General features: G+C 43.3%; 15 pseudogenes; all 15 read right to left on the bottom strand.

Moving 5' to 3' along the window:
• Positions 1 to 593: 593 nt before the first annotated feature.
• Positions 594 to 859, bottom strand: LOC130288683 (U2 spliceosomal RNA; annotated as a pseudogene).
• A 1,473-nt stretch (positions 860 to 2,332) lies between these two features.
• On the bottom strand, positions 2,333 to 2,597 carry LOC130288118 (U2 spliceosomal RNA; annotated as a pseudogene).
• Positions 2,598 to 4,049: 1,452 nt separating this feature from the next.
• Positions 4,050 to 4,313, bottom strand: LOC130287366 (U2 spliceosomal RNA; annotated as a pseudogene).
• Positions 4,314 to 5,771: 1,458 nt separating this feature from the next.
• Positions 5,772 to 6,036, bottom strand: LOC130288117 (U2 spliceosomal RNA; annotated as a pseudogene).
• Positions 6,037 to 7,496: 1,460 nt separating this feature from the next.
• On the bottom strand, positions 7,497 to 7,760 carry LOC130287365 (U2 spliceosomal RNA; annotated as a pseudogene).
• A 1,460-nt stretch (positions 7,761 to 9,220) lies between these two features.
• LOC130287364 (U2 spliceosomal RNA) lies at positions 9,221 to 9,484 on the bottom strand (annotated as a pseudogene).
• Positions 9,485 to 10,968: 1,484 nt separating this feature from the next.
• Positions 10,969 to 11,232, bottom strand: LOC130286935 (U2 spliceosomal RNA; annotated as a pseudogene).
• Positions 11,233 to 12,703: 1,471 nt separating this feature from the next.
• LOC130287363 (U2 spliceosomal RNA) lies at positions 12,704 to 12,967 on the bottom strand (annotated as a pseudogene).
• Positions 12,968 to 14,439: 1,472 nt separating this feature from the next.
• On the bottom strand, positions 14,440 to 14,704 carry LOC130288116 (U2 spliceosomal RNA; annotated as a pseudogene).
• Positions 14,705 to 16,172: 1,468 nt separating this feature from the next.
• LOC130289418 (U2 spliceosomal RNA) lies at positions 16,173 to 16,438 on the bottom strand (annotated as a pseudogene).
• Positions 16,439 to 17,902: 1,464 nt separating this feature from the next.
• On the bottom strand, positions 17,903 to 18,167 carry LOC130289416 (U2 spliceosomal RNA; annotated as a pseudogene).
• Positions 18,168 to 19,631: 1,464 nt separating this feature from the next.
• On the bottom strand, positions 19,632 to 19,895 carry LOC130289400 (U2 spliceosomal RNA; annotated as a pseudogene).
• A 1,465-nt stretch (positions 19,896 to 21,360) lies between these two features.
• On the bottom strand, positions 21,361 to 21,624 carry LOC130287361 (U2 spliceosomal RNA; annotated as a pseudogene).
• A 1,464-nt stretch (positions 21,625 to 23,088) lies between these two features.
• Positions 23,089 to 23,352, bottom strand: LOC130287360 (U2 spliceosomal RNA; annotated as a pseudogene).
• Positions 23,353 to 24,821: 1,469 nt separating this feature from the next.
• On the bottom strand, positions 24,822 to 25,085 carry LOC130289334 (U2 spliceosomal RNA; annotated as a pseudogene).
• Between the last annotated feature and the right edge of the window lie 1,210 nt (positions 25,086 to 26,295).

Here is a 26,295-nt window from a genome sequence, read left to right as displayed (position 1 = left end):
ACTCTCACTCACTCTCACTCTCTCACTCACTCGCTCACTAAGTCAGTCTCTCTCTCTCTCTCTCTTTTTCTTTTTATATATATTTTTTTCCGTCTTCTTCTTCTTCTTCTTCTTCAGACCCTGTCATAGCACTAATGCCTTTCCAATACCACCAGCAGATGGAGACACTCCATTGCAACATTGGTTGTGAGCAGCAGTTTCTAAAAACAAATGCCTCATGGCGGATTTCCCATCCATCAATGGATGGTAAATTTTGTTTTTATCATTCACTGACCACAGAAACCAATGCATGGTCAAGCAACAGCAATGACACACCCTTGTGTATAGGCATGAGACCCTCATGTCATTTAACAGGATTCAGCACCACCCACAAGACAGCTACCTGTCATGTCATGTCAAACCTGCACAGGTGTGCTAGATTATTATTATTTAGTTTTATTTTATTTTTTTACACCAATCAGTGTGCAAACATGGTCATTAAAACGCTAAATGAATAGACGTTCATAAACCAGTCAGTGCAACTCATCATTTTGGTCTCAAATTCTCACCCACGGAGGATTAAATGAGAATCTTTCTTGTTTAACACTGGAATGGGGTGGTGCACTGTTCACTACCCGAAGATACTGCCACATCGGGTCAATGCATAGGGCGACAGAAGCAAGCTTCCAAATCAGCTCCCTTTCTCAAAAATCCATTTAATTTATGGTCCCCAGATAGGGAACGTATGTATCAGTATGTGCTCACAAGTCACCCAAGTGCAAGTATTCACACAAAAAAAAATGTGCCTCAGGATGCGATCTGTCGCAAGATCCTTTCTTTTTTTTTACACTTGATCTAAGCCAAAAGGCCTAGAGGGGATAACCGGGAAAGGGGTGGACCCAACCATGTCCCCTTTATGAGCACTCACATTACTCATAGGAATGGAAGGAAGGCTGGCAGCCAACCAGACTCCCATACACTCTCTGGGTGGGTGGCAGTCAGCCACCAATACATACATACATACATACAGCACAGGCTAAACCCACATCATCACTTAAAAAAAGGACAGGCGACCATTGCACTCTGATGGAGCATTTAGCAATGCAATCCATAGCCTGGCTTTTGCCTGAACCCCCATCACTCCTCCTCTTGCATATAAGACAATATTTCAGATCTGCATATGAAAACAACACGCCTACCTTTGTTGCACATAGCTGCCTGCCTGTCTCTAGTTACCCCACTGGCTGTAACTGCGTCCCTTCCGACATGGAATAACACCAACTGTAACGATAAACTGAAAATTAACAGTATAAACCTGCATCATTTTGGACTCTGGTATTTGCTGAATCCGGGTGACCTGACAATCGATGGTGGTGCCGCTGGTGATTCTGGCCTTCTTGGAATCTGTTGGGCCTATGTGTTAGCTCACACATCACTTGGGTATCCATGGTAACTACCACAACATGGTCATCTGCAGTTTACATCTAGCCCGTGGCATTTTATGGCATTTTAAAAGTGCTAAGGGTCCTGGTGCAATAATCCTCCCATGAGGATCAGCCTCAACGGCTTTGTAGATTGCACTCATGTCAGCAACTCCATATACATTTTTTTTTCTTCATGCTTCTTTCTTCATCCTTTTTTCTTTCTGTCATTCAGACTTTCATTCATTCGATCTCTCTCACTCACTTGCTTTAACTCATTTGTTCTCACTCACTCACTCACTCAATCACTCACTCACTCATTCACTCTCACTCACTCTCACTCTCTCACTCACTCACTCACTAAGTCAGTCTCTCTCTCTCTCTCTCTCTTTTTCTTTTTATATATATTTTTTTCCGTCTTCTTCTTCTTCTTCTTCTTCAGACCCTGTCATAGCACTAATGCCTTTCCAATACCACCAGCAGATGGAGACACTCCATTGCAACATTGGTTGTGAGCAGCAGTTTCTAAAAACAAATGCCTCATGGCGGATTTCCCATCCATCAATGGATGGTAAATTTTGTTTTTATCATTCACTGACCACAGAAACCAATGCATGGTCAAGCAACAGCAATGACACACCCTTGTGTATAGGCATGAGACCCTCATGTCATTTAACAGGATTCAGCACCACCCACAAGACAGCTACCTGTCATGTCATGTCAAACCTGCACAGGTGTGCTAGATTATTATTATTTAGTTTTATTTTATTTTTTTACACCAATCAGTGTGCAAACATGGTCATTAAAACGCTAAATGAATAGACGTTCATAAACCAGTCAGTGCAACTCATCATTTTGGTCTCCAATTCTCAAACTCAAATTCTCACCCACGGAGGATTAAATGAGAATCTTTCTTGTTTAACACTGGAATGGGGTGGTGCACTGTTCACTACCCGAAGATACTGCCACATCGGGTCAATGCATAGGGCGACAGAAGCAAGCTTCCAAATCAGCTCCCTTTCTCAAAAATCCATTTAATTTATGGTCCCCAGATAGGGAACGTATGTATCAGTATGTGCTCACAAGTCACCCAAGTGCAAGTATTCACACAAAAAAAAAACGTGCCTCAGGATGCGATCTGTCGCAAGATCCTTTCTTTTTTTACACTTGATCTAAGCCAAAAGGCCTAGAGGGGATAACCGGGAAAGGGGTGGACCCAACCATGTCCCCTTCATGAGCACTCACATTACTCATAGGAATGGAAGGAAGGCTGGCAGCCAACCAGACTCCCATACACTCTCTGGGTGGGTGGCAGTCAGCCACCCATACATACATACATACAGCACAGGCTAAACCCACATCATCACTTAAAAAAAGGACAGGCGACCATTGCACTCTGATGGAGCATTTAGCAATGCAATCCATAGCCTGGCTTTTGCCTGAACCCCCATCACTCCTCCTCTTGCATATAAGACAATATTTCAGATCTGCATATGAAAACAACACGCCTACCTTTGTTGCACATAGCTGCCTGCCTGTCTCTAGTTACCCCACTGGCTGTAGCTGCGTCCCTTCCGACATGGAATAACACCAACTGTAACGATAAACTGAAAATTAACAGTATAAACCTGCATCATTTTGGACTCTGGTATTTGCTGAATCCGGGTGACCTGACAATCGATGGTGGTGCCGCTGGTGATTCTGGCCTTCTTGGAATCTGTTGGGCCTATGTGTTAGCTCACACATCACTTGGGTATCCATGGTAACTACCACAACATGGTCATCTGCAGTTTACATCTAGCCCGTGGCATTGAATGGCATTTTAAAAGTGCTAAGGGTCCTGGTGCAATAATCCTCCCATGAGGATCAGCCTCAACGGCTTTGTAGATTGCACTCATGTCAGCAACTCCATATACATTTTTTTTTCTTCATGCTTCTTTCTTCATCCTTTTTTCTTTCTGTCATTCAGACTTTCATTCATTCGATCTCTCTCACTCACTTGCTTTAACTCATTTGTTCTCACTCACTCACTCACTCACTCACTCACTCTCACTCACTCTCACTCTCTCACTCACTCGCTCACTAAGTCAGTCTCTCTCTCTCTCTCTCTTTTTCTTTTTATATATATTTTTTTTCGTCTTCTTCTTCTTCTTCTTCAGACCCTGTCATAGCACTAATGCCTTTCCAATACCACCAGCAGATGGAGACACTCCATTGCAACATTGGTTGTGAGCAGCAGTTTCTAAAAACAAATGCCTCATGGCGGATTTCAGATCCATCAATGGATGGTAAATTTTGTTTTTATCATTCACTGACCACAGAAACCAATGCATGGTCAAGCAACAGCAATGACACACCCTTGTGTATAGGCATGAGACCCTCATGTCATTTAACAGGATTCAGCACCACCCACAAGACAGCTACCTGTCATGTCATGTCAAACCTGCACAGGTGTGCTAGATTATTATTATTTAGTTTTATTTTATTTTTTTACACCAATCAGTGTGCAAACATGGTCATTAAAACGCTAAATGAATAGACGTTCATAAACCAGTCAGTGCAACTCATCATTTTGGTCTCCAATTCTCAAACTCAAATTCTCACCCACGGAGGATTAAATGAGAATCTTTCTTGTTTAACACTGGAATGGGGTGGTGCACTGTTCACTACCCGAAGATACTGCCACATCGGGTCAATGCATAGGGCGACAGAAGCAAGCTTCCAAATCAGCTCCCTTTCTCAAAAATCCATTTAATTTATGGTCCCCAGATAGGGAACGTATGTATCAGTATGTGCTCACAAGTCACCCAAGTGCAAGTATTCACACAAAAAAAAACGTGCCTCAGGATGCGATCTGTCGCAAGATCCTTTCTTTTTTTACACTTGATCTAAGCCAAAAGGCCTAGAGGGGATAACCGGGAAAGGGGTGGACCCAACCATGTCCCCTTCATGAGCACTCACATTACTCATAGGAATGGAAGGAAGGCTGGCAGCCAACCAGACTCCCATACACTCTCTGGGTGGGTGGCAGTCAGCCACCCATACATACATACATACAGCACAGGCTAAACCCACATCATCACTTAAAAAAAAGGACAGGCGACCATTGCACTCTGATGGAGCATTTAGCAATGCAATCCATAGCCTGGCTTTTGCCTGAACCCCCATCACTCCTCCTCTTGCATATAAGACAATATTTCAGATCTGCATATGAAAACAACACGCCTACCTTTGTTGCACATAGCTGCCTGCCTGTCTCTAGTTACCCCACTGGCTGTAGCTGCGTCCCTTCCGACATGGAATAACACCAACTGTAACGATAAACTGAAAATTAACAGTATAAACCTGCATCATTTTGGACTCTGGTATTTGTTGAATCCGGGTGACCTGACAATCGATGGTGGTGCCGCTTGTGATTCTGGCCTTCTTGGAATCTGTTGGGCCTATGTGTTAGCTCACACATCACTTGGGTATCCATGGTAACTACCACAACATGGTCATCTGCAGTTTACATCTAGCCCGTGGCATTGAATGGCATTTTAAAAGTGCTAAGGGTCCTGGTGCAATAATCCTCCCATGAGGATCAGCCTCAACGGCTTTGTAGATTGCACTCATGTCAGCAACTCCATATACATTTTTTTTTCTTCATGCTTCTTTCTTCATCCTTTTTTCTTTCTGTCATTCAGACTTTCATTCATTCGATCTCTCTCACTCACTTGCTTTAACTCATTTGTTCTCACTCACTCACTCACTCAATCACTCACTCATTCACTCTCACTCACTCTCACTCTCTCACTCACTCGCTCACTAAGTCAGTCTCTCTCTCTCTCTCTCTTTTTCTTTTTATATATATTTTTTTCCGTCTTCTTCTTCTTCTTCAGACCCTGTCATAGCACTAATGCCTTTCCAATACCACCAGCAGATGGAGACACTCCATTGCAACATTGGTTGTGAGCAGCAGTTTCTAAAAACAAATGCCTCATGGCGGATTTCCCATCCATCAATGGATGGTAAATTTTGTTTTTATCATTCACTGACCACAGAAACCAATGCATGGTCAAGCAACAGCAATGACACACCCTTGTGTATAGGCATGAGACCCTCATGTCATTTAACAGGATTCAGCACCACCCACAAGACAGCTACCTGTCATGTCATGTCAAACCTGCACAGGTGTGCTAGATTATTATTATTTAGTTTTATTTTATTTTTTTACACCAATCAGTGTGCAAACATGGTCATTAAAACGCTAAATGAATAGACGTTCATAAACCAGTCAGTGCAACTCATCATTTTGGTCTCCAATTCTCAAACTCAAATTCTCACCCACGGAGGATTAAATGAGAAACTTTCTTGTTTAACACTGGAATGGGGTGGTGCACTGTTCACTACCCGAAGATACTGCCACATCGGGTCAATGCATAGGGCGACAGAAGCAAGCTTCCAAATCAGCTCCCTTTCTCAAAAATCCATTTAATTTATGGTCCCCAGATAGGGAACGTATGTATCAGTATGTGCTCACAAGTCACCCAAGTGCAAGTATTCACACAAAAAAAAAACGTGCCTCAGGATGCGATCTGTCGCAAGATCCTTTCTTTTTTTACACTTGATCTAAGCCAAAAGGCCTAGAGGGGATAACCGGGAAAGGGGTGGACCCAACCATGTCCCCTTCATGAGCACTCACATTACTCATAGGAATGGAAGGAAGGCTGGCAGCCAACCAGACTCCCATACACTCTCTGGGTGGGTGGCAGTCAGCCACCCATACATACATACATACAGCACAGGCTAAACCCACATCATCACTTAAAAAAAGGACAGGCGACCATTGCACTCTGATGGAGCATTTAGCAATGCAATCCATAGCCTGGCTTTTGCCTGAACCCCCATCACTCCTCCTCTTGCATATAAGACAATATTTCAGATCTGCATATGAAAACAACACGCCTACCTTTGTTGCACATAGCTGCCTGCCTGTCTCTAGTTACCCCACTGGCTGTAGCTGCGTCCCTTCCGACATGGAATAACACCAACTGTAACGATAAACTGAAAATTAACAGTATAAACCTGCATCATTTTGGACTCTGGTATTTGCTGAATCCGGGTGACCTGACAATCGATGGTGGTGCCGCTGGTGATTCTGGCCTTCTTGGAATCTGTTGGGCCTATGTGTTAGCTCACACATCACTTGGGTATCCATGGTAACTACCACAACATGGTCATCTGCAGTTTACATCTAGCCCGTGGCATTGAATGGCATTTTAAAAGTGCTAAGGGTCCTGGTGCAATAATCCTCCCATGAGGATCAGCCTCAACGGCTTTGTAGATTGCACTCATGTCAGCAACTCCATATACATTTTTTTTTCTTCATGCTTCTTTCTTCATCCTTTTTTCTTTCTGTCATTCAGACTTTCATTCATTCGATCTCTCTCACTCACTTGCTTTAACTCATTTGTTCTCACTCACTCACTCACTCAATCACTCACTCACTCATTCACTCTCACTCACTCTCACTCTCTCACTCACTCGCTCACTAAGTCAGTCTCTCTCTCTCTCTTTTTCTTTTTATATATATTTTTTTCCGTCTTCTTCTTCTTCTTCTTCAGACCCTGTCATAGCACTAATGCCTTTCCAATACCACCAGCAGATGGAGACACTCCATTGCAACATTGGTTGTGAGCAGCAGTTTCTAAAAACAAATGCCTCATGGCGGATTTCCCATCCATCAATGGATGGTAAATTTTGTTTTTATCATTCACTGACCACAGAAACCAATGCATGGTCAAGCAACAGCAATGACACACCCTTGTGTATAGGCATGAGACCCTCATGTCATTTAACAGGATTCAGCACCACCCACAAGACAGCTACCTGTCATGTCATGTCAAACCTGCACAGGTGTGCTAGATTATTATTATTTAGTTTTATTTTATTTTTTTACACCAATCAGTGTGCAAACATGGTCATTAAAACGCTAAATGAATAGACGTTCATAAACCAGTCAGTGCAACTCATCATTTTGGTCTCCAATTCTCAAACTCAAATTCTCACCCACGGAGGATTAAATGAGAATCTTTCTTGTTTAACACTGGAATGGGGTGGTGCACTGTTCACTACCCGAAGATACTGCCACATCGGGTCAATGCATAGGGCGACAGAAGCAAGCTTCCAAATCAGCTCCCTTTCTCAAAAATCCATTTAATTTATGGTCCCCAGATAGGGAACGTATGTATCAGTATGTGCTCACAAGTCACCCAAGTGCAAGTATTCACACAAAAAAAAACGTGCCTCAGGATGCGATCTGTCGCAAGATCCTTTCTTTTTTTACACTTGATCTAAGCCAAAAGGCCTAGAGGGGATAACCGGGAAAGGGGTGGACCCAACCATGTCCCCTTCATGAGCACTCACATTACTCATAGGAATGGAAGGAAGGCTGGCAGCCAACCAGACTCCCATACACTCTCTGGGTGGGTGGCAGTCAGCCACCCATACATACATACATACAGCACAGGCTAAACCCACATCATCACTTAAAAAAAGGACAGGCGACCATTGCACTCTGATGGAGCATTTAGCAATGCAATCCATAGCCTGGCTTTTGCCTGAACCCCCATCACTCCTCCTCTTGCATATAAGACAATATTTCAGATCTGCATATGAAAACAACACGCCTACCTTTGTTGCACATAGCTGCCTGCCTGTCTCTAGTTACCCCACTGGCTGTAGCTGCGTCCCTTCCGACATGGAATAACACCAACTGTAACGATAAACTGAAAATTAACAGTATAAACCTGCATCATTTTGGACTCTGGTATTTGCTGAATCCGGGTGACCTGACAATCGATGGTGGTGCCGCTGGTGATTCTGGCCTTCTTGGAATCTGTTGGGCCTATGTGTTAGCTCACACATCACTTGGGTATCCATGGTAACTACCACAACATGGTCATCTGCAGTTTACATCTAGCCCGTGGCATTGAATGGCATTTTAAAAGTGCTAAGGGTCCTGGTGCAATAATCCTCCCATGAGGATCAGCCTCAACGGCTTTGTAGATTGCACTCATGTCAGCAACTCCATATACATTTTTTTTTCTTCATGCTTCTTTCTTCATCCTTTTTTCTTTCTGTCATTCAGACTTTCATTCATTCGATCTCTCTCACTCACTTGCTTTAACTCATTTGTTCTCACTCACTCACTCACTCAATCACTCACTCACTCATTCACTCTCACTCACTCTCACTCTCTCACTCACTCGCTCACTAAGTCAGTCTCTCTCTCTCTCTTTTTCTTTTTATATATATTTTTTTCCGTCTTCTTCTTCTTCTTCTTCAGACCCTGTCATAGCACTAATGCCTTTCCAATACCACCAGCAGATGGAGACACTCCATTGCAACATTGGTTGTGAGCAGCAGTTTCTAAAAACAAATGCCTCATGGCGGATTTCCCATCCATCAATGGATGGTAAATTTTGTTTTTATCATTCACTGACCACAGAAACCAATGCATGGTCAAGCAACAGCAATGACACACCCTTGTGTATAGGCATGAGACCCTCATGTCATTTAACAGGATTCAGCACCACCCACAAGACAGCTACCTGTCATGTCATGTCAAACCTGCACAGGTGTGCTAGATTATTATTATTTAGTTTTATTTTATTTTTTTACACCAATCAGTGTGCAAACATGGTCATTAAAACGCTAAATGAATAGACGTTCATAAACCAGTCAGTGCAACTCATCATTTTGGTCTCCAATTCTCAAACTCAAATTCTCACCCACGGAGGATTAAATGAGAATCTTTCTTGTTTAACACTGGAATGGGGTGGTGCACTGTTCACTACCCGAAGATACTGCCACATCGGGTCAATGCATAGGGCGACAGAAGCAAGCTTCCAAATCAGCTCCCTTTCTCAAAAATCCATTTAATTTATGGTCCCCAGATAGGGAACGTATGTATCAGTATGTGCTCACAAGTCACCCAAGTGCAAGTATTCACACAAAAAAAAACGTGCCTCAGGATGCGATCTGTCGCAAGATCCTTTCTTTTTTTACACTTGATCTAAGCCAAAAGGCCTAGAGGGGATAACCGGGAAAGGGGTGGACCCAACCATGTCCCCTTCATGAGCACTCACATTACTCATAGGAATGGAAGGAAGGCTGGCAGCCAACCAGACTCCCATACACTCTCTGGGTGGGTGGCAGTCAGCCACCCATACATACATACATACAGCACAGGCTAAACCCACATCATCACTTAAAAAAAGGACAGGCGACCATTGCACTCTGATGGAGCATTTAGCAATGCAATCCATAGCCTGGCTTTTGCCTGAACCCCCATCACTCCTCCTCTTGCATATAAGACAATATTTCAGATCTGCATATGAAAACAACACGCCTACCTTTGTTGCACATAGCTGCCTGCCTGTCTCTAGTTACCCCACTGGCTGTAGCTGCGTCCCTTCCGACATGGAATAACACCAACTGTAACGATAAACTGAAAATTAACAGTATAAACCTGCATCATTTTGGACTCTGGTATTTGCTGAATCCGGGTGACCTGACAATCGATGGTGGTGCCGCTGGTGATTCTGGCCTTCTTGGAATCTGTTGGGCCTATGTGTTAGCTCACACATCACTTGGGTATCCATGGTAACTACCACAACATGGTCATCTGCAGTTTACATCTAGCCCGTGGCATTGAATGGCATTTTAAAAGTGCTAAGGGTCCTGGTGCAATAATCCTCCCATGAGGATCAGCCTCAACGGCTTTGTAGATTGCACTCATGTCAGCAACTCCATATACATTTTTTTTTCTTCATGCTTCTTTCTTCATCCTTTTTTCTTTCTGTCATTCAGACTTTCATTCATTCGATCTCTCTCACTCACTTGCTTTAACTCATTTGTTCTCACTCACTCACTCACTCACTCACTCAATCACTCACTCACTCATTCACTCTCACTCACTCTCACTCTCTCACTCACTCGCTCACTAAGTCAGTCTCTCTCTCTCTCTCTCTTTTTCTTTTTATATATATTTTTTTCCGTCTTCTTCTTCTTCTTCTTCTTCTTCTTCTTCAGACCCTGTCATAGCACTAATGCCTTTCCAATACCACCAGCAGATGGAGACACTCCATTGCAACATTGGTTGTGAGCAGCAGTTTCTAAAAACAAATGCCTCATGGCGGATTTCCCATCCATCAATGGATGGTAAATTTTGTTTTTATCATTCACTGACCACAGAAACCAATGCATGGTCAAGCAACAGCAATGACACACCCTTGTGTATAGGCATGAGACCCTCATGTCATTTAACAGGATTCAGCACCACCCACAAGACAGCTACCTGTCATGTCATGTCAAACCTGCACAGGTGTGCTAGATTATTATTATTTAGTTTTATTTTATTTTTTTACACCAATCAGTGTGCAAACATGGTCATTAAAACGCTAAATGAATAGACGTTCATAAACCAGTCAGTGCAACTCATCATTTTGGTCTCCAATTCTCAAACTCAAATTCTCACCCACGGAGGATTAAATGAGAATCTTTCTTGTTTAACACTGGAATGGGGTGGTGCACTGTTCACTACCCGAAGATACTGCCACATCGGGTCAATGCATAGGGCGACAGAAGCAAGCTTCCAAATCAGCTCCCTTTCTCAAAAATCCATTTAATTTATGGTCCCCAGATAGGGAACGTATGTATCAGTATGTGCTCACAAGTCACCCAAGTGCAAGTATTCACACAAAAAAAAACGTGCCTCAGAATGCGATCTGTCGCAAGATCCTTTCTTTTTTTACACTTGATCTAAGCCAAAAGGCCAAGAGGGGATAACCGGGAAAGGGGTGGACCCAACCATGTCCCCTTCATGAGCACTCACATTACTCATAGGAATGGAAGGAAGGCTGGCAGCCAACCAGACTCCCATACACTCTCTGGGTGGGTGGCAGTCAGCCACCCATACATACATACATACAGCACAGGCTAAACCCACATCATCACTTAAAAAAAGGACAGGCGACCATTGCACTCTGATGGAGCATTTAGCAATGCAATCCATAGCCTGGCTTTTGCCTGAACCCCCATCACTCCTCCTCTTGCATATAAGACAATATTTCAGATCTGCATATGAAAACAACACGCCTACCTTTGTTGCACATAGCTGCCTGCCTGTCTCTAGTTACCCCACTGGCTGTAGCTGCGTCCCTTCCGACATGGAATAACACCAACTGTAACGATAAACTGAAAATTAACAGTATAAACCTGCATCATTTTGGACTCTGGTATTTGCTGAATCCGGGTGACCTGACAATCGATGGTGGTGCCGCTGGTGATTCTGGCCTTCTTGGAATCTGTTGGGCCTATGTGTTAGCTCACACATCACTTGGGTATCCATGGTAACTACCACAACATGGTCATCTGCAGTTTACATCTAGCCCGTGGCATTGAATGGCATTTTAAAAGTGCTAAGGGTCCTGGTGCAATAATCCTCCCATGAGGATCAGCCTCAACGGCTTTGTAGATTGCACTCATGTCAGCAACTCCATATACATTTTTTTTTTCTTCATGCTTCTTTCTTCATCCTTTTTTCTTTCTGTCATTCAGACTTTCATTCATTCGATCTCTCTCACTCACTTGCTTTAACTCATTTGTTCTCACTCACTCACTCACTCACTCACTCAATCACTCACTCACTCATTCACTCTCACTCACTCTCACTCTCTCACTCACTCGCTCACTAAGTCAGTCTCTCTCTCTCTCTCTCTTTTTCTTTTTATATATATTTTTTTCCGTCTTCTTCTTCTTCTTCAGACCCTGTCATAGCACTAATGCCTTTCCAATACCACCAGCAGATGGAGACACTCCATTGCAACATTGGTTGTGAGCAGCAGTTTCTAAAAACAAATGCCTCATGGCGGATTTCCCATCCATCAATGGATGGTAAATTTTGTTTTTATCATTCACTGACCACAGAAACCAATGCATGGTCAAGCAACAGCAATGACACACCCTTGTGTATAGGCATGAGACCCTCATGTCATTTAACAGGATTCAGCACCACCCACAAGACAGCTACCTGTCATGTCATGTCAAACCTGCACAGGTGTGCTAGATTATTATTATTTAGTTTTATTTTATTTTTTTTACACCAATCAGTGTGCAAACATGGTCATTAAAACGCTAAATGAATAGACGTTCATAAACCAGTCAGTGCAACCCATCATTTTGGTCTCCAATTCTCAAACTCAAATTCTCACCCACGGAGGATTAAATGAGAATCTTTCTTGTTTAACACTGGAATGGGGTGGTGCACTGTTCACTACCCGAAGATACTGCCACATCGGGTCAATGCATAGGGCGACAGAAGCAAGCTTCCAAATCAGCTCCCTTTCTCAAAAATCCATTTAATTTATGGTCCCCAGATAGGGAACGTATGTATCAGTATGTGCTCACAAGTCACCCAAGTGCAAGTATTCACACAAAAAAAAACGTGCCTCAGGATGCGATCTGTCGCAAGATCCTTTCTTTTTTTACACTTGATCTAAGCCAAAAGGCCTAGAGGGGATAACCGGGAAAGGGGTGGACCCAACCATGTCCCCTTCATGAGCACTCACATTACTCATAGGAATGGAAGGAAGGCTGGCAGCCAACCAGACTCCCATACACTCTCTGGGTGGGTGGCAGTCAGCCACCCATACATACATACATACAGCACAGGCTAAACCCACATCATCACTTAAAAAAAGGACAGGCGACCAATGCACTCTGATGGAGCATTTAGCAATGCAATCCATAGCCTGGCTTTTGCCTGAACCCCCATCACTCCTCCTCTTGCATATAAGACAATATTTCAGATCTGCATATGAAAACAACACGCCTACCTTTGTTGCACATAGCTGCCTGCCTGTCTCTAGTTACCCCACTGGCTGTAGCTGCGTCCCTTCCGACATGGAATAACACCAACTGTAACGATAAACTGAAAATTAACAGTATAAACCTGCATCATTTTGGACTCTGGTATTTGCTGAATCCGGGTGACCTGACAATCGATGGTGGTGCCGCTGGTGATTCTGGCCTTCTTGGAATCTGTTGGGCCTATGTGTTAGCTCACACATCACTTGGGTATCCATGGTAACTACCACAACATGGTCATCTGCAGTTTACATCTAGCCCGTGGCATTGAATGGCATTTTAAAAGTGCTAAGGGTCCTGGTGCAATAATCCTCCCATGAGGATCAGCCTCAACGGCTTTGTAGATTGCACTCATGTCAGCAACTCCATATACATTTTTTTTTCTTCATGCTTCTTTCTTCATCCTTTTTTCTTTCTGCCATTCAGACTTTCATTCATTCGATCTCTCTCACTCACTTGCTTTAACTCATTTGTTCTCACTCACTCACTCACTCACTCAATCACTCACTCACTCATTCACTCTCACTCACTCTCACTCTCTCACTCACTCGCTCACTAAGTCAGTCTCTCTCTCTCTCTCTTTTTCTTTTTATATATATTTTTTTCCGTCTTCTTCTTCTTCTTCTTCTTCTTCAGACCCTGTCATAGCACTAATGCCTTTCCAATACCACCAGCAGATGGAGACACTCCATTGCAACATTGGTTGTGAGCAGCAGTTTCTAAAAACAAATGCCTCATGGCGGATTTCCCATCCATCAATGGATGGTAAATTTTGTTTTTATCATTCACTGACCACAGAAACCAATGCATGGTCAAGCAACAGCAATGACACACCCTTGTGTATAGGCATGAGACCCTCATGTCATTTAACAGGATTCAGCACCACCCACAAGACAGCTACCTGTCATGTCATGTCAAACCTGCACAGGTGTGCTAGATTATTATTATTTAGTTTTATTTTATTTTTTTACACCAATCAGTGTGCAAACATGGTCATTAAAACGCTAAATGAATAGACGTTCATAAACCAGTCAGTGCAACTCATCATTTTGGTCTCCAATTCTCAAACTCAAATTCTCACCCACGGAGGATTAAATGAGAATCTTTCTTGTTTAACACTGGAATGGGGTGGTGCACTGTTCACTACCCGAAGATACTGCCACATCGGGTCAATGCATAGGGCGACAGAAGCAAGCTTCCAAATCAGCTCCCTTTCTCAAAAATCCATTTAATTTATGGTCCCCAGATAGGGAACGTATGTATCAGTATGTGCTCACAAGTCACCCAAGTGCAAGTATTCACACAAAAAAAAAACGTGCCTCAGGATGCGATCTGTCGCAAGATCCTTTCTTTTTTTACACTTGATCTAAGCCAAAAGGCCTAGAGGGGATAACCGGGAAAGGGGTGGACCCAACCATGTCCCCTTCATGAGCACTCACATTACTCATAGGAATGGAAGGAAGGCTGGCAGCCAACCAGACTCCCATACACTCTCTGGGTGGGTGGCAGTCAGCCACCCATACATACATACATACAGCACAGGCTAAACCCACATCATCACTTAAAAAAAGGACAGGCGACCATTGCACTCTGATGGAGCATTTAGCAATGCAATCCATAGCCTGGCTTTTGCCTGAACCCCCATCACTCCTCCTCTTGCATATGAGACAATATTTCAGATCTGCATATGAAAACAACACGCCTACCTTTGTTGCACATAGCTGCCTGCCTGTCTCTAGTTACCCCACTGGCTGTAGCTGCGTCCCTTCCGACATGGAATAACACCAACTGTAACGATAAACTGAAAATTAACAGTATAAACCTGCATCATTTTGGACTCTGGTATTTGCTGAATCCGGGTGACCTGACAATCGATGGTGGTGCCGCTGGTGATTCTGGCCTTCTTGGAATCTGTTGGGCCTATGTGTTAGCTCACACATCACTTGGGTATCCATGGTAACTACCACAACATGGTCATCTGCAGTTTACATCTAGCCCGTGGCATTGAATGGCATTTTAAAAGTGCTAAGGGTCCTGGTGCAATAATCCTCCCATGAGGATCAGCCTCAACGGCTTTGTAGATTGCACTCATGTCAGCAACTCCATATACATTTTTTTTTCTTCATGCTTCTTTCTTCATCCTTTTTTCTTTCTGTCATTCAGACTTTCATTCATTCGATCTCTCTCACTCACTTGCTTTAACTCATTTGTTCTCACTCACTCACTCACTCACTCAATCACTCACTCACTCATTCACTCTCACTCACTCTCACTCTCTCACTCACTCGCTCACTAAGTCAGTCTCTCTCTCTCTCTCTCTTTTTCTTTTTATATATATTTTTTTCTGTCTTCTTCTTCTTCTTCTTCAGACACTGTCATAGCACTAATGCCTTTCCAATACCACCAGCAGATGGAGACACTCCATTGCAACATTGGTTGTGAGCAGCAGTTTCTAAAAACAAATGCCTCATGGCGGATTTCCCATCCATCAATGGATGGTAAATTTTGTTTTTATCATTCACTGACCACAGAAACCAATGCATGGTCAAGCAACAGCAATGACACACCCTTGTGTATAGGCATGAGACCCTCATGTCATTTAACAGGATTCAGCACCACCCACAAGACAGCTACCTGTCATGTCATGTCAAACCTGCACAGGTGTGCTAGATTATTATTATTTAGTTTTATTTTATTTTTTTACACCAATCAGTGTGCAAACATGGTCATTAAAACGCTAAATGAATAGACGTTCATAAACCAGTCAGTGCAACTCATCATTTTGGTCTCCAATTCTCAAACTCAAATTCTCACCCACGGAGGATTAAATGAGAATCTTTCTTGTTTAACACTGGAATGGGGTGGTGCACTGTTCACTACCCGAAGATACTGCCACATCGGGTCAATGCATAGGGCGACAGAAGCAAGCTTCCAAATCAGCTCCCTTTCTCAAAAATCCATTTAATTTATGGTCCCCAGATAGGCAACGTATGTATCAGTATGTGCTCACAAGTCACCCAAGTGCAAGTATTCACACAAAAAAAAAAACGTGCCTCAGGATGCGATCTGTCGCAAGATCCTTTCTTTTTTTACACTTGATCTAAGCCAAAAGGCCTAGAGGGGATAACCGGGAAAGGGGTGGACCCAACCATGTCCCCTTCATGAGCACTCACATTACTCATAGGAATGGAAGGAAGGCTGGCAGCCAACCAGACTCCCATACACTCTCTGGGTGGGTGGCAGTCAGCCACCCATACATACATACATACAGCACAGGCTAAACCCACATCATCACTTAAAAAAAGGACAGGCGACCATTGCACTCTGATGGAGCATTTAGCAATGCAATCCATAGCCTGGCTTTTGCCTGAACCCCCATCACTCCTCCTCTTGCATATAAGACAATATTTCAGATCTGCATATGAAAACAACACGCCTACCTTTGTTGCACATAGCTGCCTGCCTGTCTCTAGTTACCCCACTGGCTGTAGCTGCGTCCCTTCCGACATGGAATAACACCAACTGTAACGATAAACTGAAAATTAACAGTATAAACCTGCATCATTTTGGACTCTGGTATTTGCTGAATCCGGGTGACCTGACAATCGATGGTGGTGCCGCTGGTGATTCTGGCCTTCTTGGAATCTGTTGGGCCTATGTGTTAGCTCACACATCACTTGGGTATCCATGGTAACTACCACAACATGGTCATCTGCAGTTTACATCTAGCCCGTGGCATTGAATGGCATTTTAAAAGTGCTAAGGGTCCTGGTGCAATAATCCTCCCATGAGGATCAGCCTCAACGGCTTTGTAGATTGCACTCATGTCAGCAACTCCATATACATTTTTTTTTCTTCATGCTTCTTTCTTCATCCTTTTTTCTTTCTGTCATTCAGACTTTCATTCATTCGATCTCTCTCACTCACTTGCTTTAACTCATTTGTTCTCACTCACTCACTCACTCAATCACTCACTCACTCATTCACTCTCACTCACTCTCACTCTCTCACTCACTCGCTCACTAAGTCAGTCTCTCTCTCTCTCTCTCTTTTTCTTTTTATATATATTTTTTTCCGTCTTCTTCTTCTTCTTCTTCAGACCCTGTCATAGCACTAATGCCTTTCCAATACCACCAGCAGATGGAGACACTCCATTGCAACATTGGTTGTGAGCAGCAGTTTCTAAAAACAAATGCCTCATGGCGGATTTCCCATCCATCAATGGATGGTAAATTTTGTTTTTATCATTCACTGACCACAGAAACCAATGCATGGTCAAGCAACAGCAATGACACACCCTTGTGTATAGGCATGAGACCCTCATGTCATTTAACAGGATTCAGCACCACCCACAAGACAGCTACCTGTCATGTCATGTCAAACCTGCACAGGTGTGCTAGATTATTATTATTTAGTTTTATTTTATTTTTTTACACCAATCAGTGTGCAAACATGGTCATTAAAACGCTAAATGAATAGACGTTCATAAACCAGTCAGTGCAACTCATCATTTTGGTCTCCAATTCTCAAACTCAAATTCTCACCCACGGAGGATTAAATGAGAATCTTTCTTGTTTAACACTGGAATGGGGTGGTGCACTGTTCACTACCCGAAGATACTGCCACATCGGGTCAATGCATAGGGCGACAGAAGCAAGCTTCCAAATCAGCTCCCTTTCTCAAAAATCCATTTAATTTATGGTCCCCAGATAGGCAACGTATGTATCAGTATGTGCTCACAAGTCACCCAAGTGCAAGTATTCACACAAAAAAAAAACGTGCCTCAGGATGCGATCTGTCGCAAGATCCTTTCTTTTTTTACACTTGATCTAAGCCAAAAGGCCTAGAGGGGATAACCGGGAAAGGGGTGGACCCAACCATGTCCCCTTCATGAGCACTCACATTACTCATAGGAATGGAAGGAAGGCTGGCAGCCAACCAGACTCCCATACACTCTCTGGGTGGGTGGCAGTCAGCCACCCATACATACATACATACAGCACAGGCTAAACCCACATCATCACTTAAAAAAAGGACAGGCGACCATTGCACTCTGATGGAGCATTTAGCAATGCAATCCATAGCCTGGCTTTTGCCTGAACCCCCATCACTCCTCCTCTTGCATATAAGACAATATTTCAGATCTGCATATGAAAACAACACGCCTACCTTTGTTGCACATAGCTGCCTGCCTGTCTCTAGTTACCCCACTGGCTGTAGCTGCGTCCCTTCCGACATGGAATAACACCAACTGTAACGATAAACTGAAAATTAACAGTATAAACCTGCATCATTTTGGACTCTGGTATTTGCTGAATCCGGGTGACCTGACAATCGATGGTGGTGCCGCTGGTGATTCTGGCCTTCTTGGAATCTGTTGGGCCTATGTGTTAGCTCACACATCACTTGGGTATCCATGGTAACTACCACAACATGGTCATCTGCAGTTTACATCTAGCCCGTGGCATTGAATGGCATTTTAAAAGTGCTAAGGGTCCTGGTGCAATAATCCTCCCATGAGGATCAGCCTCAACGGCTTTGTAGATTGCACTCATGTCAGCAACTCCATATACATTTTTTTTTCTTCATGCTTCTTTCTTCATCCTTTTTTCTTTCTGTCATTCAGACTTTCATTCATTCGATCTCTCTCACTCACTTGCTTTAACTCATTTGTTCTCACTCACTCACTCACTCAATCACTCACTCACTCATTCACTCTCACTCACTCTCACTCTCTCACTCACTCGCTCACTAAGTCAGTCTCTCTCTCTCTCTCTCTTTTTCTTTTTATATATATTTTTTTCCGTCTTCTTCTTCTTCTTCTTCAGAACCTGTCATAGCACTAATGCCTTTCCAATACCACCAGCAGATGGAGACACTCCATTGCAACATTGGTTGTGAGCAGCAGTTTCTAAAAACAAATGCCTCATGGCGGATTTCCCATCCATCAATGGATGGTAAATTTTGTTTTTATCATTCACTGACCACAGAAACCAATGCATGGTCAAGCAACAGCAATGACACACCCTTGTGTATAGGCATGAGACCCTCATGTCATTTAACAGGATTCAGCACCACCCACAAGACAGCTACCTGTCATGTCATGTCAAACCTGCACAGGTGTGCTAGATTATTATTATTTAGTTTTATTTTATTTTTTTACACCAATCAGTGTGCAAACATGGTCATTAAAACGCTAAATGAATAGACGTTCATAAACCAGTCAGTGCAACTCATCATTTTGGTCTCCAATTCTCAAACTCAAATTCTCACCCACGGAGGATTAAATGAGAATCTTTCTTGTTTAACACTGGAATGGGGTGGTGCACTGTTCACTACCCGAAGATACTGCCACATCGGGTCAATGCATAGGGCGACAGAAGCAAGCTTCCAAATCAGCTCCCTTTCTCAAAAATCCATTTAATTTATGGTCCCCAGATAGGCAACGTATGTATCAGTATGTGCTCACAAGTCACCCAAGTGCAAGTATTCACACAAAAAAAAACGTGCCTCAGGATGCGATCTGTCGCAAGATCCTTTCTTTTTTTACACTTGATCTAAGCCAAAAGGCCTAGAGGGGATAACCGGGAAAGGGGTGGACCCAACCATGTCCCCTTCATGAGCACTCACATTACTCATAGGAATGGAAGGAAGGCTGGCAGCCAACCAGACTCCCATACACTCTCTGGGTGGGTGGTAGTCAGCCACCCATACATACATACATACAGCACAGGCTAAACCCAAATCATCACTTAAAAAAAGGACAGGCGACCATTGCACTCTGATGGAGCATTTAGCAATGCAATCCATAGCCTGGCTTTTGCCTGAACCCCCATCACTCCTCCTCTTGCATATAAGACAATATTTCAGATCTGCATATGAAAACAACACGCCTACCTTTGTTGCACATAGCTGCCTGCCTGTCTCTAGTTACCCCACTGGCTGTAGCTGCGTCCCTTCCGACATGGAATAACACCAACTGTAACGATAAACTGAAAATTAACAGTATAAACCTGCATCATTTTGGACTCTGGTATTTACTGAATTCGGGTGACCTGACAATCGATGGTGGTGCCGCTGGTGATTCTGGCCTTCTTGGAATATGTTGGGCCTATGTGTTAGCTCACACATCACTTGGGTATCCATGGTAACTACCACAACATGGTCATCTGCAGTTTACATCTAGCCCGTGGCATTGAATGGCATTTTAAAAGTGCTAAGGGTCCTGGTGCAATAATCCTCCCATGAGGATCAGCCTCAACGGCTTTGTAGATTGCACTCATGTCAGCAACTCCATATACATTTTTTTTTTCTTCATGCTTCTTTCTTCATCCTTTTTTCTTTCTGTCATTCAGACTTTCATTCATTCGATCTCTCTCACTCACTTGCTTTAACTCATTTGTTCTCACTCACTCACTCACTCAATCACTCACTCACTCATTCACTCTCACTCACTCTCACTCTCTCACTCACTCGCTCACTAAGTCAGTCTCTCTCTCTCTCTCTCTTTTTCTTTTTATATATATTTTTTTCCGTCTTCTTCTTCTTCTTCTTCAGACCCTGTCATAGCACTAATGCCTTTCCAATACCACCAGCAGATGGAGACACTCCATTGCAACATTGGTTGTGAGCAGCAGTTTCTAAAAACAAATGCCTCATGGCGGATTTCCCATCCATCAATGGATGGTAAATTTTGTTTTTATCATTCACTGACCACAGAAACCAATGCATGGTCAAGCAACAGCAATGACACACCCTTGTGTATAGGCATGAGACCCTCATGTCATTTAACAGGATTCAGCACCACCCACAAGACAGCTACCTGTCATGTCATGTCAAACCTGCACAGGTGTGCTAGATTATTATTATTTAGTTTTATTTTATTTTTTTACACCAATCAGTGTGCAAACATGGTCATTAAAACGCTAAATGAATAGACGTTCATAAACCAGTCAGTGCAACTCATCATTTTGGTCTCCAATTCTCAAACTCAAATTCTCACCCACGGAGGATTAAATGAGAATCTTTCTTGTTTAACACTGGAATGGGGTGGTGCACTGTTCACTACCCGAAGATACTGCCACATCGGGTCAATGCATAGGGCGACAGAAGCAAGCTTCCAAATCAGCTCCCTTTCTCAAAAATCCATTTAATTTATGGTCCCCAGATAGGGAACGTATGTATCAGTATGTGCTCACAAGTCACCCAAGTGCAAGTATTCACACAAAAAAAAACGTGCCTCAGGATGCGATCTGTCGCAAGATCCTTTCTTTTTTTACACTTGATCTAAGCCAAAAGGCCTAGAGGGGATAACCGGGAAAGGGGTGGACCCAACCATGTCCCCTTCATGAGCACTCACATTACTCATAGGAATGGAAGGAAGGCTGGCAGCCAACCAGACTCCCATACACTCTCTGGGTGGGTGGCAGTCAGCCACCCATACATACATACATACAGCACAGGCTAAACCCACATCATCACTTAAAAAAAGGACAGGCGACCATTGCACTCTGATGGAGCATTTAGCAATGCAATCCATAGCCTGGCTTTTGCCTGAACCCCCATCACTCCTCCTCTTGCATATAAGACAATATTTCAGATCTGCATATGAAAACAACACGCCTACCTTTGTTGCACATAGCTGCCTGCCTGTCTCTAGTTACCCCACTGGCTGTAGCTGCGTCCCTTCCGACATGGAATAACACCAACTGTAACGATAAACTGAAAATTAACAGTATAAACCTGCATCATTTTGGACTCTGGTATTTGCTGAATCCGGGTGACCTGACAATCGATGGTGGTGCCGCTGGTGATTCTGGCCTTCTTGGAATCTGTTGGGCCTATGTGTTAGCTCACACATCACTTGGGTATCCATGGTAACTACCACAACATGGTCATCTGCAGTTTACATCTAGCCCGTGGCATTGAATGGCATTTTAAAAGTGCTAAGGGTCCTGGTGCAATAATCCTCCCATGAGGATCAGCCTCAACGGCTTTGTAGATTGCACTCATGTCAGCAACTCCATATACATTTTTTTTTCTTCATGCTTCTTTCTTCATCCTTTTTTCTTTCTGTCATTCAGACTTTCATTCATTCGATCTCTCTCACTCACTTGCTTTAACTCATTTGTTCTCACTCACTCACTCACTCACTCAATCACTCACTCACTCATTCACTCTCACTCACTCTCACTCTCTCACTCGCTCACTAAGTCAGTCTCTCTCTCTCTCTCTCTTTTTCTTTTTATATATATTTTTTTCCGTCTTCTTCTTCTTCTTCTTCAGACCCTGTCATAGCACTAATGCCTTTCCAATACCACCAGCAGATGGAGACACTCCATTGCAACATTGGTTGTGAGCAGCAGTTTCTAAAAACAAATGCCTCATGGCGGATTTCCCATCCATCAATGGATGGTAAATTTTGTTTTTATCATTCACTGACCACAGAAACCAATGCATGGTCAAGCAACAGCAATGACACACCCTTGTGTATAGGCATGAGACCCTCATGTCATTTAACAGGATTCAGCACCACCCACAAGACAGCTACCTGTCATGTCATGTCAAACCTGCACAGGTGTGCTAGATTATTATTATTTAGTTTTATTTTATTTTTTTACACCAATCAGTGTGCAAACATGGTCATTAAAACGCTAAATGAATAGACGTTCATAAACCAGTCAGTGCAACTCATCATTTTGGTCTCCAATTCTCAAACTCAAATTCTCACCCACGGAGGATTAAATGAGAATCTTTCTTGTTTAACACTGGAATGGGGTGGTGCACTGTTCACTACCCGAAGATACTGCCACATCGGGTCAATGCATAGGGCGACAGAAGCAAGCTTCCAAATCAGCTCCCTTTCTCAAAAATCCATTTAATTTATGGTCCCCAGATAGGGAACGTATGTATCAGTATGTGCTCACAAGTCACCCAAGTGCAAGTATTCACACAAAAAAAAACGTGCCTCAGGATGCGATCTGTCGCAAGATCCTTTCTTTTTTTACACTTGATCTAAGCCAAAAGGCCTAGAGGGGATAACCGGGAAAGGGGTGGACCCAACCATGTCCCCTTCATGAGCACTCACAATACTCATAGGAATGGAAGGAAGGCTGGCAGCCAACCAGACTCCCATACACTCTCTGGGTGGGTGGCAGTCAGCCACCCATACATACATACATACATACAGCACAGGCTAAACCCACATCATCACTTAAAAAAAGGACAGGCGACCATTGCACTCTGATGGAGCATTTAGCAATGCAATCCATAGCCTGGCTTTTGCCTGAACCCCCATCACTCCTCCTCTTGCATATAAGACAATATTTCAGATCTGCATATGAAAACAACACGCCTACCTTTGTTGCACATAGCTGCCTGCCTGTCTCTAGTTACCCCACTGGCTGTAGCTGCGTCCCTTCCGACATGGAATAACACCAACTGTAACGATAAACTGAAAATTAACAGTATAAACCTGCATCATTTTGGACTCTGGTATTTGCTGAATCCGGGTGACCTGACAATCGATGGTGGTGCCGCTGGTGATTCTGGCCTTCTTGGAATCTGTTGGGCCTATGTGTTAGCTCACACATCACTTGGGTATCCATGGTAACTACCACAACATGGTCATCTGCAGTTTACATCTAGCCCGTGGCATTGAATGGCATTTTAAAAGTGCTAAGGGTCCTGGTGCAATAATCCTCCCATGAGGATCAGCCTCAACGGCTTTGTAGATTGCACTCATGTCAGCAACTCCATATACATTTTTTTTTCTTCATGCTTCTTTCTTCATCCTTTTTTCTTTCTGTCATTCAGACTTTCATTCATTCGATCTCTCTCACTCACTTGCTTTAACTCATTTGTTCTCACTCACTCACTCACTCAATCACTCACTCACTCATTCACTCTCACTCACTCTCACTCTCTCACTCACTCGCTCACTAAGTCAGTCTCTCTCTCTCTCTCTCTTTTTCTTTTTATATATATTTTTTTCCGTCTTCTTCTTCTTCTTCTTCAGACCCTGTCATAGCACTAATGCCTTTCCAATACCACCAGCAGATGGAGACACTCCATTGCAACATTGGTTGTGAGCAGCAAGTTTCTAAAAACAAATGCCTCATGGCGGATTTCCCATCCATCAATGGATGGTAAATTTTGTTTTTATCATTCACTGACCACAGAAACCAATGCATGGTCAAGCAACAGCAATGACACACCCTTGTGTATAGGCATGAGACCCTCATGTCATTTAACAGGATTCAGCACCACCCACAAGACAGCTACCTGTCATGTCATGTCAAACCTGCACAGGTGTGCTAGATTATTATTATTTAGTTTTATTTTATTTTTTTACACCAATCAGTGTGCAAACATGGTCATTAAAACGCTAAATGAATAGACGTTCATAAACCAGTCAGTGCAACTCATCATTTTGGTCTCCAATTCTCAAACTCAAATTCTCACCCACGGAGGATTAAATGAGAATCTTTCTTGTTTAACACTGGAATGGGGTGGTGCACTGTTCACTACCCGAAGATACTGCCACATCGGGTCAATGCATAGGGTGACAGAAGCAAGCTTCCAAATCAGCTCCCTTTCTCAAAAATCCATTTAATTTATGGTCCCCAGATAGGGAACGTATGTATCAGTATGTGCTCACAAGTCACCCAAGTGCAAGTATTCACACAAAAAAAAACGTGCCTCAGGATGCGATCTGTCGCAAGATCCTTTCTTTTTTTACACTTGATCTAAGCCAAAAGGCCTAGAGGGGATAACCGGGAAAGGGGTGGACCCAACCATGTCCCCTTCATGAGCACTCACATTACTCATAGGAATGGAAGGAAGGCTGGCAGCCAACCAGACTCCCATACACTCTCTGGGTGGGTGGCAGTCAGCCACCCATACATACATACATACAGCACAGGCTAAACCCACATCATCACTTAAAAAAAGGACAGGCGACCATTGCACTCTGATGGAGCATTTAGCAATGCAATCCATAGCCTGGCTTTTGCCTGAACCCCCATCACTCCTCCTCTTGCATATAAGACAATATTTCAGATCTGCATATGAAAACAACACGCCTACCTTTGTTGCACATAGCTGCCTGCCTGTCTCTAGTTACCCCACTGGCTGTAGCTGCGTCCCTTCCGACATGGAATAACACCAACTGTAACGATAAACTGAAAATTAACAGTATAAACCTGCATCATTTTGGACTCTGGTATTTGCTGAATCCGGGTGACCTGACAATCGATGGTGGTGCCGCTGGTGATTCTGGCCTTCTTGGAATCTGTTGGGCCTATGTGTTAGCTCACACATCACTTGGGTATCCATGGTAACTACCACAACATGGTCATCTGCAGTTTACATCTAGCCCGTGGCATTGAATGGCATTTTAAAAGTGCTAAGGGTCCTGGTGCAATAATCCTCCCATGAGGATCAGCCTTAACGGCTTTGTAGATTGCACTCATGTCAGCAACTCCATATACATTTTTTTTTCTTCATGCTTCTTTCTTCATCCTTTTTTCTTTCTGTCATTCAGACTTTCATTCATTCGATCTCTCTCACTCACTTGCTTTAACTCATTTGTTCTCACTCACTCACTCACTCAATCACTCACTCACTCATTCACTCTCACTCACTCTCACTCTCTCACTCACTCGCTCACTAAGTCAGTCTCTCTCTCTCTCTCTCTTTTTCTTTTTATATATATATTTTTTTCCGTCTTCTTCTTCTTCTTCTTCTTCAGACCCTGTCATAGCACTAATGCCTTTCCAATACCACCAGCAGATGGAGACACTCCATTGCAACATTGGTTGTGAGCAGCAGTTTCTAAAAACAAATGCCTCATGGCGGATTTCCCATCCATCAATGGATGGTAAATTTTGTTTTTATCATTCACTGACCACAGAAACCAATGCATGGTCAAGCAACAGCAATGACACACCCTTGTGTATAGGCATGAGACCCTCATGTCATT

This window comes from Hyla sarda, chromosome 8, assembly GCF_029499605.1.
Source record: "Hyla sarda isolate aHylSar1 chromosome 8, aHylSar1.hap1, whole genome shotgun sequence".
Lineage (NCBI taxonomy): Eukaryota > Metazoa > Chordata > Amphibia > Anura > Hylidae > Hyla > Hyla sarda.
The sequence above is the reverse complement of the archived record's forward strand: the minus strand, read 5'-3'. Positions and strand labels throughout refer to the sequence as shown.